We start from the raw sequence: 13904 nt of genomic DNA on the forward strand, positions 1-13904 counted from the left end.
TAGAACCAAAAGGTCTTGGTCCTGGTGATTTCCAAGCGCCTCTCCAGCTGTAACACAATGCAATGTTATGATTCCTAAAGACAGAGCTTGAAGAGGAAGTGAGGCCGATGCTAGGCAGAGTTAGTATGCATTATGATTCTGAGAGGCAGTTTTCATGTAGGACCAGAAGGACACTTTGCCTAGCCCTCAGCCTTGATTCTTCCAAGCGCCCTCAGCAATGCTTCTGCCCCAGATCTGCTCAGAGAGACCCGTGGGGGCCTAGTCAGGCCTGCTCAGTGGCACTGGGGGTGCTTTCTCTCGAACAAGGGGCCAAGGGCAAGAGGCCAGCCTTTCGTCAGTCCATGCGGTACTCTTCATATGTCCATTCAGAGCCCAGAGCCCCAGGGTGGATGGAAAGTGCAAGGTCAGCAAGATCTCCTCAGTGAGCCCAGCCCAAGGCAGGAGGCTTAGCCTGGAAATGGAGAAACCTGAGCCTGGCTCAGCTCCCTGAGAGAGGAGGGGAGGGAATGGAGGGAGTACAGGGAGGTGAAGGGCACCTCAAGGAGGCCAGCTGGCTCCGGCAGGGGAGCCCTCACTCAGCCCCAGCCTGGTGTGTGAAAGCCATGAGAGAGAACGAAGCCCCGAAGCCCCAAAAGGGGGTGAGGGAGGCGGGGTCACCCATCTAGAGAAAGGAACCAGAAAGGAGGCTGAGCAAGTGTCTTTCATTTTAGAGCCGGTTTGGTGCTTGAGTCTGTCTGTTCATCTCTCTGTGCCTCAGTTTCCTCATCTGTAAAATGGAAACATTAGTACTCACCTTGCAGAGCTGTTGTGAAAATTAAGTGAGTTACTATTTGTAAAAAGCTCTTACAATATTCCCTGGCACCTAGTGAGTGAGTGAGTGAGTGTGTGTGTGTGTGTTTCTTTCTCTGTATTTCTATTTTTAACCGCCAGGAAATCCTGTCCCAGAGCACACCAGACCAAGAAATCCTGGAATGTCCTACCTGGCAAGAAACCTATCCTCTGAGGGTAAAGGAACTGATCAGGTTCAAATGCCAGTGCTGGCCCTCCTGTCACACTCCGGGCTATAAAAGAGTGCATTTCAGCACAGAGAGGGAAAGAGACTTGCCTAAGATCACACAGCAAATCTTGGCTCAGCTGAGATATCTTCACTGCCAGGCCTGAGCCTCGCTTTTTGTCCTTCCCCTGATGGGTGATCTCCGGTGCCCATGCTCGCCAGCCCGAGCCCTGCATCTTCGCCAAAGATGGGCTCTTGGCAGGTGTTTCAACAGGCAGACCACGGTCCTGAGACCTAAGATGGGGAGACTCGCCTCCGGTTGGTTGGAGGTCCTCTCTAGCACTCAGTTTTCCTCCTCGCTCCCGCATCCCTTGGAGCCAGAGATTTTTCCAGCTGGAAGGAACCTCCTCAATCACTTTGTCCCCAGCTTCCCCTTCCGTCCTTACCATCTGCCCTCCTGGCCTCCTCCTCTGTCCTTCCCCTCCCCCCGCCGGCCTCTCCAGACTCCGCTTTCCCCTGTAGGTATTTAACCCCAAATAACCTAGACCTTCCCTGGCCTCTCATCCCATTTCCCTGGGGGCTGGCCGTGTCTAGTTGAAAAGCTCGCTTAGGCTGGAGATTGACATGGAACAAGACAACCAGGGAGACAGAGGGATCAGTCCTGCCCGGCTCAGCAGCCCTGGCCCTCCCGCCTTGCCCTGGCCCTCCAGGCTGGCTGCTACACCAGGGGCTCCTTTCCCCGGTCCTGTTTGGAGTGCCCAACCCCGGAGAGGGTGGGGTTCAGACCTCAGGCCCCTGGGAAAGGAGACTAGAGGCCTCCACAGCCACCACTGTCAGGGCCTGAGGAGCTGGAGGCACCCTCTCACCCTTCCAGTCCTGCCCACCCCCCCAGCAGCCCAGCTTGGGCTGGGCTATTCCCTAGCGCCTGGGCTAGACCTGTTTCCAATGCATCACGTCTATGCATTCCCACCTCGCCCCTGGGAGCCAGCTCTGTGCTCTTAATAGATCTTACGGTTAAGAAGTTTTTTCCTGCTACTCAGCGTTAGTGCTTAAAGTGCAGTTACACTCTGAAAATTGACCATAAAATGACACCATGGGGTCCACATTTATCCTCCAGCCACAATTCCAGACCAGCTTGGTTCAGTTTTCAGGTTGAAAAATGGCTTTTGGGGGCTTCAAACTCCACCCAAGCCCTAAATCTGCCTCAGCGCTTCCCCCTCAGTGGCGCCTCCCTCCCCCAGGCCTGGGGAGAAGCGGGGCCCTTGCACTGCGAGGTGGCCAGCCAGGCCGGCTCAGCTCAGCCCATTTCCTGCCAGAGTTGGGGGGCTGGGGGGACAACCGTAAGAGCAGGAGGGACTAGGCCTGGGTGTAGGCAGAGATGGGCCCACCCGACCCAGGCTCGGAGGCCTCCAATGGGCCTCCAGGCTGCGATGAACGTCGCAATGAGTCCTCCTGCCCTCCTGGCAGCACTGGGGCCGAGGAGGAGAGAGGGAACCTCCCTAGCCCCGAATTCTCTGCAGGGCCTCTGGAGACTAGGCTGGAAAAGGAGGAACGCCGGAGGTCTCTAGAGGCCCCCCTGCCCATTCCTCTCCCTCTAGGCAAGGGCGGCCCTCCATCCCCTAACTCCGCCGCTTGGCATGACTCCGCAATGGTGTGGCCAGGGACAGCGTCAGGGAGACCGGTCCGTTTAGGGCTAAGGAAGGGCTGGACTCAGACTCACCCCTGTCTGGAGGTCACCTCTGTTACAAGTCAAGATGAAGAGGCCCCGACAGTACGGATGTGGGGGCCATGGGCTTTAGGACAGAGCACTGGGGCCTGCTCCTTGGGCCCTTGGCTGTCCAGGCTAAAGCGCAGGCCGGCTGCCCGCAGGAGGGCCCTCTGTAGCGCTTCCCCTCCTGTTTACTTGAACAAGCTCGGTTATCTGGTTCCCAAGCCCACAGCAAATTAGAAGCAGTAAATCAAAAGGAGGGCAGAGGGGCTGCTGGAAGCAGGCACACTAAAAGTGTCAAGAAGTGAGAGCTGACGGCCTGACAGCAGGGGAGTAGGCAGCAAAACTAGTAAAATACAAAACAACCCCAACCAGGTACTAGAGCTCTCAAAGATCGCAAACAAACTGGGGCTATTTCGTGCAGGGGAAACAGGCCTGAGGAGATCACGATGGTCCAGGGCTAATAATGATGGGGACTTAATGATGATGTCCCCAAAGCTTTAGAAAGAGCTCGATTATGCTCTGTCGAAGGAGGCCGGGAAGACAGGGAATACGTTTCCTAAACACTTTCATGGAAATGAGTCATCTTTTTTTTTTTTTTTTAAGTGCACACGTAGGGGAATAAAACCTCACCTCCCATACAAATCCTAGAGTCCGCCGTGCCTCATTCCTCAAGCCCTGCAGAGCTGAAGTTGGCCGGGTTCCCCATCCCACCAGGAACCAGTGCGCCGTGGATGTGCCCATGTGCTTGCGAGCCAGTCCAGAGTCCCACACTGGAGACACCACTTATTGTCCGCAGGACCCTCGGCGAGTCCCTTGCCTCTCTGAACCTCAGCAGTTTCGTCGGTAACATGTTGATAAGAATACCTGCCTTGAAGAGCCATGAGGATTAAATCAGGGAAACCAAAGCCCCTGTGTCCGCCCCCCCAGTGCCGACTTAGGGCTCACTCGGTGTTTCCTGCTCCTTTGAGAAGGTCTCCTGCCAGAAGGCTGAAAATCAATTGTGGCCCAGCATGTGGAAGGACCTCAGGGAGCAGCAGCACAGGGACTCCTGTTCTCCAGGCTTTTGGTGGGGACAATGGCGCTTAGCTCAGATGGCCGGCTCTGGGTAGGGCTGGCGCATGCTGAGAGGTGCAGGGAGGAGGAGGAGCCGGGGCCATGGGAACAAGGGTTAGGGGCCAGGGAGCCCCCTTTGCTTCTTCCTTTTCCCTGGTTTCCATAGCCTTCCCCTTTAAGACCAGCTTCCCCAGCCTCTGTGATATGCGTCAAGGGCACCTGGTACTTCAGCCCGGAATGGAGAGTAGAGGCCCACCTCCTGGGGATCGGGTGCCAACACATGTCATGGGAAAAGCACCCATGGCACAAAGGAGACCTGGTCAGTGGTGACACGGACCAGGCATAACCAGTATCTGCAGGCAGGCAAGTGTGCCTGTCTCCCGCTGGCCTGGGCACTTGTATTCCAGGGACACATGGGACACGGTCCCTCTGCTCAGAGCCCAGCTTCAAACTCCCCCCCCCCGCCTTGTCCTTGAAGAACAACCCCCCCACCCCGTGCCATTCAGGCAGGACAGCAAAAGATAGGAAGGCTCGAACTCAGGGAGCTTGAGGAGATGGGAGCTGCCTGGGTCTGTCGCACCCGGGAGACAAAGGCAACACTGCACAAGTTCTGAAAAGGTCTGGTGCAGAACTAGCCTGGTCCCAAACACAGACACACACCATATTTTGAATTTCAGTTTTTCCAAGGAGCAGGGAGGGGCTGTGGTGACAGACATACCTGGGTTCGAATCCCAACTTGACTGCTTCTTCTATGACTCCGGGCAGGTCATTTCTCCTTCATAAGCTTTGGCTTCCTCTTCTACTTCATGGAATTTGTTGAAAAGGCTGCATGAATAAAAGAACTTAGCATGATATCTAGCACACAGTACAAATTCAATAAATGGTATATGTCTGCACGGCAGCCACCACTCTAAGTGTGATACACGGACTGGCTCATTTACTCCCACAGCAACAATATGAGCCAGGCATCATTATTCTTTTTTTTTTAAGATTTTATTTATTTATTTATTTGACAGAGAGAGAGAGAGCGCGCGCACGCGCACAAGTGGGGGGCAGGGAGAGGGAGAAGCGGGCTCCCCGAGCAGGGAGCCCTACTCACACTGATCCCAGGACCCTGCGATCAAGATCTGATACAAAAGCTCCTGCTTAACTAACAGATTGAGACCTCCAGGTACCCCCCAGGCATTGTTATTCTTACCCTCCTTTTAAAGATGCAGACACTGAGCTTCTGAGGGTATGAGTGAATTTCCCTCTGTCCCAGCAGCAGGAGCAGGATTCAAACGCAGGCATCATGACCCCAAAGCTTTTACCAACTATGCCATAGCGCAGACTGATTAGGCAAATGGGTGCAAAAGTACTTGGTCAGCCCTCGATTGCTATACTAATGTGAGGGGTGGGTGTTATTATTTATGAATCATGTCAGCAGCTGACCCCCCCCCCAGATGCGAGGCTGCTGAGTGAGAGACCCCCAGGTCCATCCCGCAGGCCGGCCCTCCCTACCAGGTTTTCTGCGTGCTGGGTTTCCACCGACCTATGTTCCTGTTGGCCCGGGCCTTTTGCATGTGGAATTTCTCAACTGGCACCCGCCCTCTGGGACCGAAGCCTGCGGGGGATTCATGTCAGCAGCTGACCCCCCCCCCAGATGCGAGGCTGCTGAGTGAGAGACCCCCAGGTCCATCCCGCAGGCCGGCCCTCCCTACCAGGTTTTCTGCGTGCTGGGTTTCCACCGACCTATGTTCCTGTTGGCCCGGGCCTTTTGCATGTGGAATTTCTCAACTGGCACCCGCCCTCTGGGACCGAAGCCTGCGGGGGGTGGCTCAGTGTCCCGCAGCTGCCAGGAAGGAGACATCAAAGGCGCAGCGCAGCGCGTGAGCGAGGCAGCTCCCTGCTTTGTTTTACAACTTGTGGATTTTGTGGTGCACATGCAAGCAGACACACACGCAAGGCAGAGGACAGGGACTTTGGCAAGCGGGTGACCCAAGGAGCTGATGGGCTGGGGAGGAGCCAGGGAAGAGTAGTGGGGGAGGAGGGGGGCAGGAAAATATGGCAAAAGCCTGGGTGGAAGGAAGGAGGGAGGACAGAGGTGACATTGGTGTGGGTGGCGGGCAGGGCAGGCTCCCTGTGTTACATTGCTTCTGGCAGGACATCAAGCTGGCCAAAGGCTGTGGGCCACCATTACTGGATACTTCTTTCAGTCATTCATTCGTGCGTGCCTTCATACATTCATCCAACAACTATTCATCGAACCACCAAGTATGGAATAGTGGTTTAGAGAGTGAGCTCTGGAGTCAGACCGGCTGGGTCGAACCCTGGTTGTGTGACCCGGGGTGAGTTACTCACTCCCTGGTACCTCAGTGTAGACATCTGTAAAATGGGTATAATTATACTACTTACCTCAGAGGGTGGTTGTGAGGATTCAATAAGTTATTACATGTAAAGTTCTTAGGACAATGCCTGGCATACAGTGCATGCTCAATAAACATTTGTTACCTGTGTGCACTTACATGAGTATGCGTGCACATGCTTATGCACACACACACACACACACACACACGCACACAGATTACATGGTGGGCCTTGTGTTAGGCACTAGGAACACAGACATAAGACACATACAGTCCCTGCCCTCATGGAACTAACACTTGAGGCTTGGCTGCCAGGTCTAGAATCCTCCCAAATAGTGGGGCCCACATTTCAGCCTCTGCTCCTCTCTGCTATGCTTTCCTTCGTGGGTATGGGCTATACACTCTGGAGACTTTTCTCCATAATCCTACGGGCACCAGCCCATAAGCTTGGCAGATGGTGTGACTAGCATGGACTTTGTCACTAGCTGACTTCTAGAATGTTTTTTTTTGGTGGCTGGAATGGTGGGAGAATTTAGAGTTACCCAAGGTGGGGACCAGATTAGCCCACACTCATAAGCATGCCATTGGTGTCTCGTCTCCACATGAAGCTATGCATAGGTACACATATGAACATGTGAACATAGACACGAATTGTCATGAGTACAAACAGAGCATGAGAAAAAAATGTTCTTGTGAAGGCTGGGAAGGGGCACAGGGCTGAGCTGGGACCTGGGCACTGGGGCAGGATGATGGGATCCAGCAGGTTCGGCCTCCAGGACCCAGAGAACCTGGCTCCTCTGAGGTGGCCACTGTCCTAACAGAGGCACGGCCCACAGAATGTCTTGTATGTGAATGTGTCCCAGAAAGCATGAGTGCCAAGGAAGGGTCAGAGACATTATGATAAAAGAAGATTCGATGTCAAATAAATATGGAAAATGCCAAGTTAAGCCAATGTAAGTAGTTTTACGTTTGTTTGCTTGTTTTACTGCAGTTCTCAGAACCTTCACGAAGCTGCCATACAAGCAAATCGCTGCAGCTGTGTGTGTTTCTGCGTGTCAGTCTATTGTGTCTCCCAAAGAAACTGACCTCAAAGGACTTTTTCCACAGAACGTCTTACAGTAAGTGTTCGCTTTGGGGAATGTAGCCTTGAGTTTTTCTTCAGGTCCTGGGCTCAGCCTTCTTCTGTTTCCCTCACATACTAGAATCTTCTTGCCCAGTTTCCTTGGTCTCCAAGCAGAGGATTGAGACTTTGCACCCTGTCTCTTGCCTGCCTCTGCAGTCTGCCCACCCCCCAGCCTCCATGCCCACCCCATACTTTCCAAATTCATCAGTGAAGGATTGGAGGGTGGCCACCCAAGCCCTCTTTAGACCTCCCCATGGAGGCCAACCTGAGAGGCAGGGCCTCCCTTCAGAGTCCCCCAACGCCAAAGACCTCACGGTGAGGTGGGTCAGCTGAGGTGTCGGCTAAGGGCCCACTGAGTGCCCATGGGCCCGTGCTGTTCCACATGAAGGAGTTCCTGTCCATTACCAGGCTCAGCTCACTAGGGCAGCACCAGGCCCAGGAGGACGAAGGGAGAGGGTGATGCCAATCAGTGAGCAGCCCAATTAGTGTTATCTCAGCCAGTGAGCTGTTCCAGCTGATCAGCTGAGGCCTGGGGATTAGAAAGAGGGAAGTCCCTACCCTAAAGCAGCCATCTCCTCCTATTCCTTAAGGTGGCTTGACAGCAGTAGGGTTGTCAAATTTTACAAATAAAAATACAGGACATCCGATTACAATCTCAGTTTCGGAGACACAACACTTTTAAAAAACAATTTAGTACAAGTGTGTCCCATGCAATATTTGGGACATATACTTAAAAAAAATATTCATTGTTTATCTCAAACACGAAGTTAACTGGGTGTCCTGTATTTTCTCTGGCAACCCCAGTCCGGGTGGTTCTGAGGCTCTAGGGGTTGGAGTATAGATCCAGGCTGAGGTAGGGATAGACGCTGTAAGCTTGAGGACTGAGACCCGCACCCCCCCCCTTCCCCAGTGCAAAGGCCCAGTTCTCCTTTATTTCTTTATTTCTGAGGACTCCGTTCCCGTGTGCTTTTCAGGAGGCAATGAGGGGAGGGGAAAATGTTCCATGCCCGACTGGGAGGCAGGAGAACCAAGGGCAATTCCCGTCACTACTTCCGTTCATTGGTGACCCTGACCAGTCCCTTCCCCTGTAGGGCAAGATGTGAGGGCCCCGCCAATGCTGATTCTGCCGGTCTGGGTCAGAAATGCCTCTGAATCGCTGGAGGGACCATGGAGGGACTGTCTGCCTTTGGCCCCCCGGGAGCAGGCTCAGTGACGCTAACGCTGGGAATATCAACGTGCAGAGAGCATCCACTCCAAGGGGTGGCACGTGTGTCTGCCTCACACCTTTCTCTGCAGACAGCCTTAATCACAGGATCACTCTGCATACAAGGGAGCAGGACCGGTCCTGTTTTGTAGCTTTGGAGAATGAAGCCCTGAGCGGTTCCCCACTGAGTCCAAGCAGGAACTGTGGCTTCCTTCAGAAGCCCCATCCTCTCTCCTTCCTCATTCTGGGCGGATCCAGATGGGGGTGGTCAGTCCTGCCCCACGTGGATGCCTCTGTTGTCAGTGATGTCACCACAAAGGCAGCTCGCAGGGAGAAACCAGCTGCTTTCCCCGCTCCCCCCAACCCCAGCCCCCCACCCTTCGGTGTGCAGAGAGCTTAGGGTTAGACATACTGTCAGGCCAGATGTGGATTTGGGTTCTAATTCTCTTCTCTTTTTTCCCCCTGAGGTCTAAATCCTTTAAGTCTTTCTTTGTGCTTCCTGAGGAAGAGAAACACATGGGCTTGAGCCAGTGGGGCTTCTCTGCTCCCAGCTGCTGTAGCCAGGCTCCCGAGCCCTAGCCCCAGATCCCCCTCCAGTCTTACTCTGCCAATGGAGTCTCTAGCAGTGGCACCTGGGCATGTTCAGGGGCTGTCCTGGGCTCTGTGGGAGACAGCAGGCTGGCAGCCTTGTTTCTAAGGGCCAGGGCCCCAGGGCCTTCCATCCTGTGGCTCCAGCGACACCCTCCTTCCCCATTCCCCAGCACCTAAGAGAGCACCCACCCAATCAAGTTCTTGCTGGTGACTGACTCACTGAACCCGGGAAGAAAACACAGATGATAACCGAAGCTTGTTTCTGCGCATTAGGGCTGGATGGGACCTGATACACCAATTTGTCCAACCTCCATTCTGGGATAAGTGGGAAACTGAGGCCTAGGTACAGAGATTAAGGACTTGAAAACTCATGAGTTTGACACCTGCCGGGAAGCATGCAAACCTGACGAGCAAGGCCTGAGGGGCCCAATTGTACAGATGAAGGAAGTGAAGGCTCTGAGGATGACTGACTTGTCCAAGGCCACCCAGCTAGGGAGGGACCAAACCGAGATTTGAGCCCTGGGTTCTCTGACTCAAAAGTACCCACTCTTGCCACCACCACCACACTGTGTTTGCACGCAGCGAGGTGTGCCGGGCAGGACTGCAAAATGAATCACGCCCTGCTCCCGCCTGTAGGACCAGATGCCCCTGCCAGCCCGTTAGTGGCGACGGCACAGGCCCTCCCCACTTCAGTGACCACACCGACCCTCCTCCACTGCACTCTTCTCTTCTCACTCTGAACCCTCCCAAAGTTCTCCTCCCAGTTCTACCCTCCCCCTGCCCCCCGAAGTCCTGCCTGAAGTCTGACCCTGTTCCCTAGCACTGTGGCCTGCTGTCCTTGGCCTCTGGAAGGGAGCAGCCATCCCTCTCATTTGTAAAGCACTATCACTTAGGTTGGATCACTTAGGTCTCACTCTGAGTGACTGGCATTATCTCTAGTCACACTTGAAGGAACAGAGGCCCAGCCAAGGTCACATATGTGAGGCCTTGAATCCAGGTCAGCTGATGGATTCCATTCCCAGGCCTCTCTTTTCATCTCATCTCAGACACCTCAACTCCAGTCCCCATTGGAATTCCAGGCATGAAACTAACAGGTGGCATCTGTCCAAAAGCCATTTCCCTAGTCCCAGTCCCCCACTCTGTGCTCATCAGCCTTCCCTGGGGAACTGTCTTCCCTGCCGTAAGCCAACCCTACCTTTCAACTGGGGAGGGGAGAGGAGTTCTAGCATTAGATCGGTCTCCCATTGATTGGGGCCTATAGCCATAGGTGTCCCTCCCCATGACCCTGGGGCCACGGCTGCCAGGCCAGGGCTTGGCCAGTCTTCTTATCTGATATGATCCCTCCCTTGGTTTCCAAATGTCTTCATCTGGGCTGGCAGGGGAGCTCAAGTGGGAATTCCCAACCCCCCTTCCCATCATTAGTGACACTCAAGAAGGGGAGGGCAGACAGAGCTACGAATAGGGGAGGGGGGAAAGACAGAGAGAAAAGTGAAAAGGCAAAGCCCAAGAGAGAGGGGAGGAGGAGGAGGAAGAGAGAGACAGAGACTTGATGACTGTAACAGGCAGGGCAGGCCTGTCTGTCACGCCACTGCTCCCCAAGGTAATGCAGTTGATGTGGCCGGTGGGTACGGTTGCTGGAGGAGAAGCGCTCCCTGTTACATCACTAGCATCCAGCAGAGTGCCTGGCATATAGTAGGCGCTTAGCACATGCTTGCTCATTGGAAAGAGTGAAGGAAAGCCCATCTGTCCTCACTGGCTACCCTACTCATCATGACCTCGCCTCCTGTGAGCACCAAGTCCACACTGGGGAGCTGTGGCCCTCCTCATCTGGCGCTTGGCATGGCCTGCCTGAGACTGTCAGTTCTCTTTCCATGTGCTTATGTCATAGATTCCTAGACTGTCAGAGCTGCCAGAGGCTGCAGACAACCTAGCCGCACCCCGTGTGGGCCAGATGGGGGCACTGAGGCCCGGGGCAGGGAAGGGGCCTGTACTGTGTCACTCAGCAGAGCTGAAAGGTGAAGGCTGGAGTCGGGCCCACCTGGGGGTTCGGTGCACGGTTTCCCACATCTCTGGACCTCCCCAGGAGTCCATATGCATCCATGCTGTGGGTGAGGTCAGAGATCTTTGTTCTGGAGAAGAAGGAACAATAGCTCCCTGTCCTCACAGTCTGGTGGGCAGCCCTGGCCAGCAAGGGGCCATTCTTCCAGGAGAGGACTGCAGGAAAGGTGGTACCCAGACTCTCCCCCCTAAATGCAGGTGGCACTGATCAGGAGCTGGCCCACTGACCCCGCCCGTGCATACGGCCTCCCACTCCTGGCCAGCATGAGGGTCCAGGGCCCCAAGTACGGCAGAAGCCCTGAACTTGAGCTCTGACAAACTTGGATCTTCTACTTACTAGCTATGAGTCCCTTCACCTCTTTGAGCCTCACTTCCTTGTCAGTAACAATGGGGCTAACTCTAATTTCTACCTCGCATGATGTATGCAAGAATTCAAGGGGCCGATGCACATCCTGAGATGTATATATGGCATGTGTCTGGCATATAGTAAACGCTTAATAAATGTGAGTAATCCTAGTGCCCTCCCTCACCACCCTGCTGGCCCTGCCTCCTCTCATCTTGGTGGCCTCTTAGTCCTGGAACCCCCTACTCCCCCCAGCTATAGGAGAGGCAAACTCTGGCCCCAGGTCCTCCAGGTACCCCCCTGAGCTCTCAGTGTGACCGTGGGAAACCCCTTCACCTACCTCACGTCTCTTACCCATCAAAGGCCTTCATGGTGCCTCCATATATGTGAAGGCCTCCCTGGATCCTTCCAGGTTTAATGCTGCATTTCTAGAAACCATCTTTTTTTAAAAAAGATTTTACTTATTTATTTGTCAGAGAGAGAAAGAGAGAGAGCACAAGCAGGGGGAGCAACAGGCAGAGGGAGAAGGAGACTCCCTGCTAAGCAAGGAGCCAGATGTGGGACTTGATCCCAGGACCTTGGAATCATGATCTGAGCTGAAGGCAGACGTTTAACTGACTGAGCCACCCAGGCACCTTTCTAGAAACTACCTTCCTGTGTTGAGCCAAGTCAGGCTAGAATAGCCTAGATGCTCATGGTTGAGTCTGTGTGTGTGCTCGCGCGCTCATGAGCACTCCTGTGGGGAAAGCTGTGCAGTCCCACACCTCCCCCCTTTTCTCAGGCCCGCTTCTCCCTCACGGGACAAGGAGCCTGTGGCTAGTTGGATCTAGCCCTGCTGGTGCAGACTGGCTGCTGCCTGCCCCCACCAGGCCATCCTGCGATCCTCCTCCATGAACAGCTCTGTGCCCTGGGCCTCCTCCCAGCCTCAGGGCCTGCCTCTTTCTACTGGCTCCTACCTCTTCTGCCTCTGTGTCTGTGTAGGGAGCCCTTGCTGGCCCCCGCAGTGCGTCACCACACATACACATTCCCTACAGCCAGCTCACCCACTCCTTCTGTCCTTTTGCAAGGCAAATCCCTGATTACTCATTTCTCCCCTCAAACATCTTAGTTCCTGCTCACTTCCTCTCTCCCTCTGCCTCTTTTAAGCCATTTCTGAAATGAGGGTAATCGCACCTCCTACCTGCCAGCTTGCCTCTGCCTCAGGCTACAGCGAGGAGGAGAAAGGGGCTAGAACCGGTGGTTGCTGGAGCCGGCCATGCCTCCGTGGCTGGCCCTGCGGGCTGAGGACCGTGGGGTTGCAGAATCCCAGAAGGGACTCCGAGGCCAGAAAGGTGACCTACTCTTGGAATCTGGAGACCCTTCCACAGGATCCCCACCAAGGGGCTCTCCAGGGACACGGGGCTCCCTCTGCCCTTCTGAACGGTTCCCACAGATAAAATGGGGCCATCCCCATGTGGGTGCTCTGTGGTGGAGGCTGGGGGTAATGTGCAGGGAAGGCTTGGTTGCAGGAGGTAGGACTTGGTTTCCTGGAGGACCAGGGCGGGGAGGGGGAGGGCACCGTCCTGGTCCCTAGTTCCCGTATTGCTCCCCAAATGTAAATTTGCAAATAAAGTCATTTCTGAGGGAGCCCCTGGGCCTGGGGCTGGGGCGTGGCCAGGGCCCGCAGCCAGCCAGGTGGCTTCCATTAGGTGCCGGCCAGCCCAGGACAACAGAGCCGTTAATCCCAAGGTTTATGGGGCAGTCCCGCTCGCCAAGGAACAAGGGCGCAAGAAGCAAAACTGGAGTTTCCAAACCCTCGCACGGTTTTTCCTTGCTTTTTGTCTTGCTTCCCACTCCTGGCCTTTCTCTTTCATTCCTTGTTTCCCCCTGGAAACAAGCCCCCCTCCCCCAATTCTCACATGGTCTTCCTGCTCTTTCTGCCGGGCCTCTGGGCAACTCATTGTCTGGCTGCATCCTTACTCTCCATCTTTCTCCTTCTCTGCCTCCTTTCCCTTCCCTCAGCCTATCTTCCCAGATCTGTCCTTTGGGTAGGGAGCTTTGGTTGCTGCAATGTAGAACCCACCCTTGCCCTATGTTCTTGCTCTGGACCGTCTCTGGCCCCCCTCACCCAGGAGTCACTCCTTCTCCTTTTCTCTGTTCTTGCCTCTCGGGCTGGACTGCCTCTTCCTCTTGGGCAGCAGCAGGGGCCGAGATGGGCAATGTGGGGTGCAGATGTGGGACGCCCTGCCCCCTCCGCCCCTGCCAGGCAGATGCGGCTCATCGGGTGGACGATGCGCAGTGGCATGAGCCCCCCCAGGCTGGGCCTGCCAAGCACGCGCATTCCTAGACTGCCCAGCTACTCGGGCTTTGGCAGGGGTTTTGACTGACAACAGGAAAGAAAGTAAAACACATAAAAGAAAAAACGCAGCCACCCAGCAACTGAATGGAAGCAGAGCAGCCAGCAAGCTGCCTACAGCTGCCTGGGCTGGGAGGGTGCTGCATG

At 54.8% G+C, this 13904-nt stretch overlaps 1 long non-coding RNA gene across 1 annotated transcript in view; it reads right to left on the reverse strand.

The window, feature by feature from the left end:
* Positions 1-13904, reverse strand: part of LOC103682608 — a 270667-nt gene that overhangs the window by 31717 nt on the left and 225046 nt on the right. The window contains exon 3 of the long non-coding RNA XR_005834949.1: positions 4477-4583. This is a non-coding gene — a long non-coding RNA (uncharacterized LOC103682608). The remainder of the gene's footprint in view (positions 1-4476; positions 4584-13904) is intronic.

The sequence above is a fragment of the Ursus maritimus genome, assembly GCF_017311325.1.
Source record: "Ursus maritimus isolate PB19 chromosome X unlocalized genomic scaffold, ASM1731132v1 scaffold_X1, whole genome shotgun sequence".
Lineage (NCBI taxonomy): Eukaryota > Metazoa > Chordata > Mammalia > Carnivora > Ursidae > Ursus > Ursus maritimus.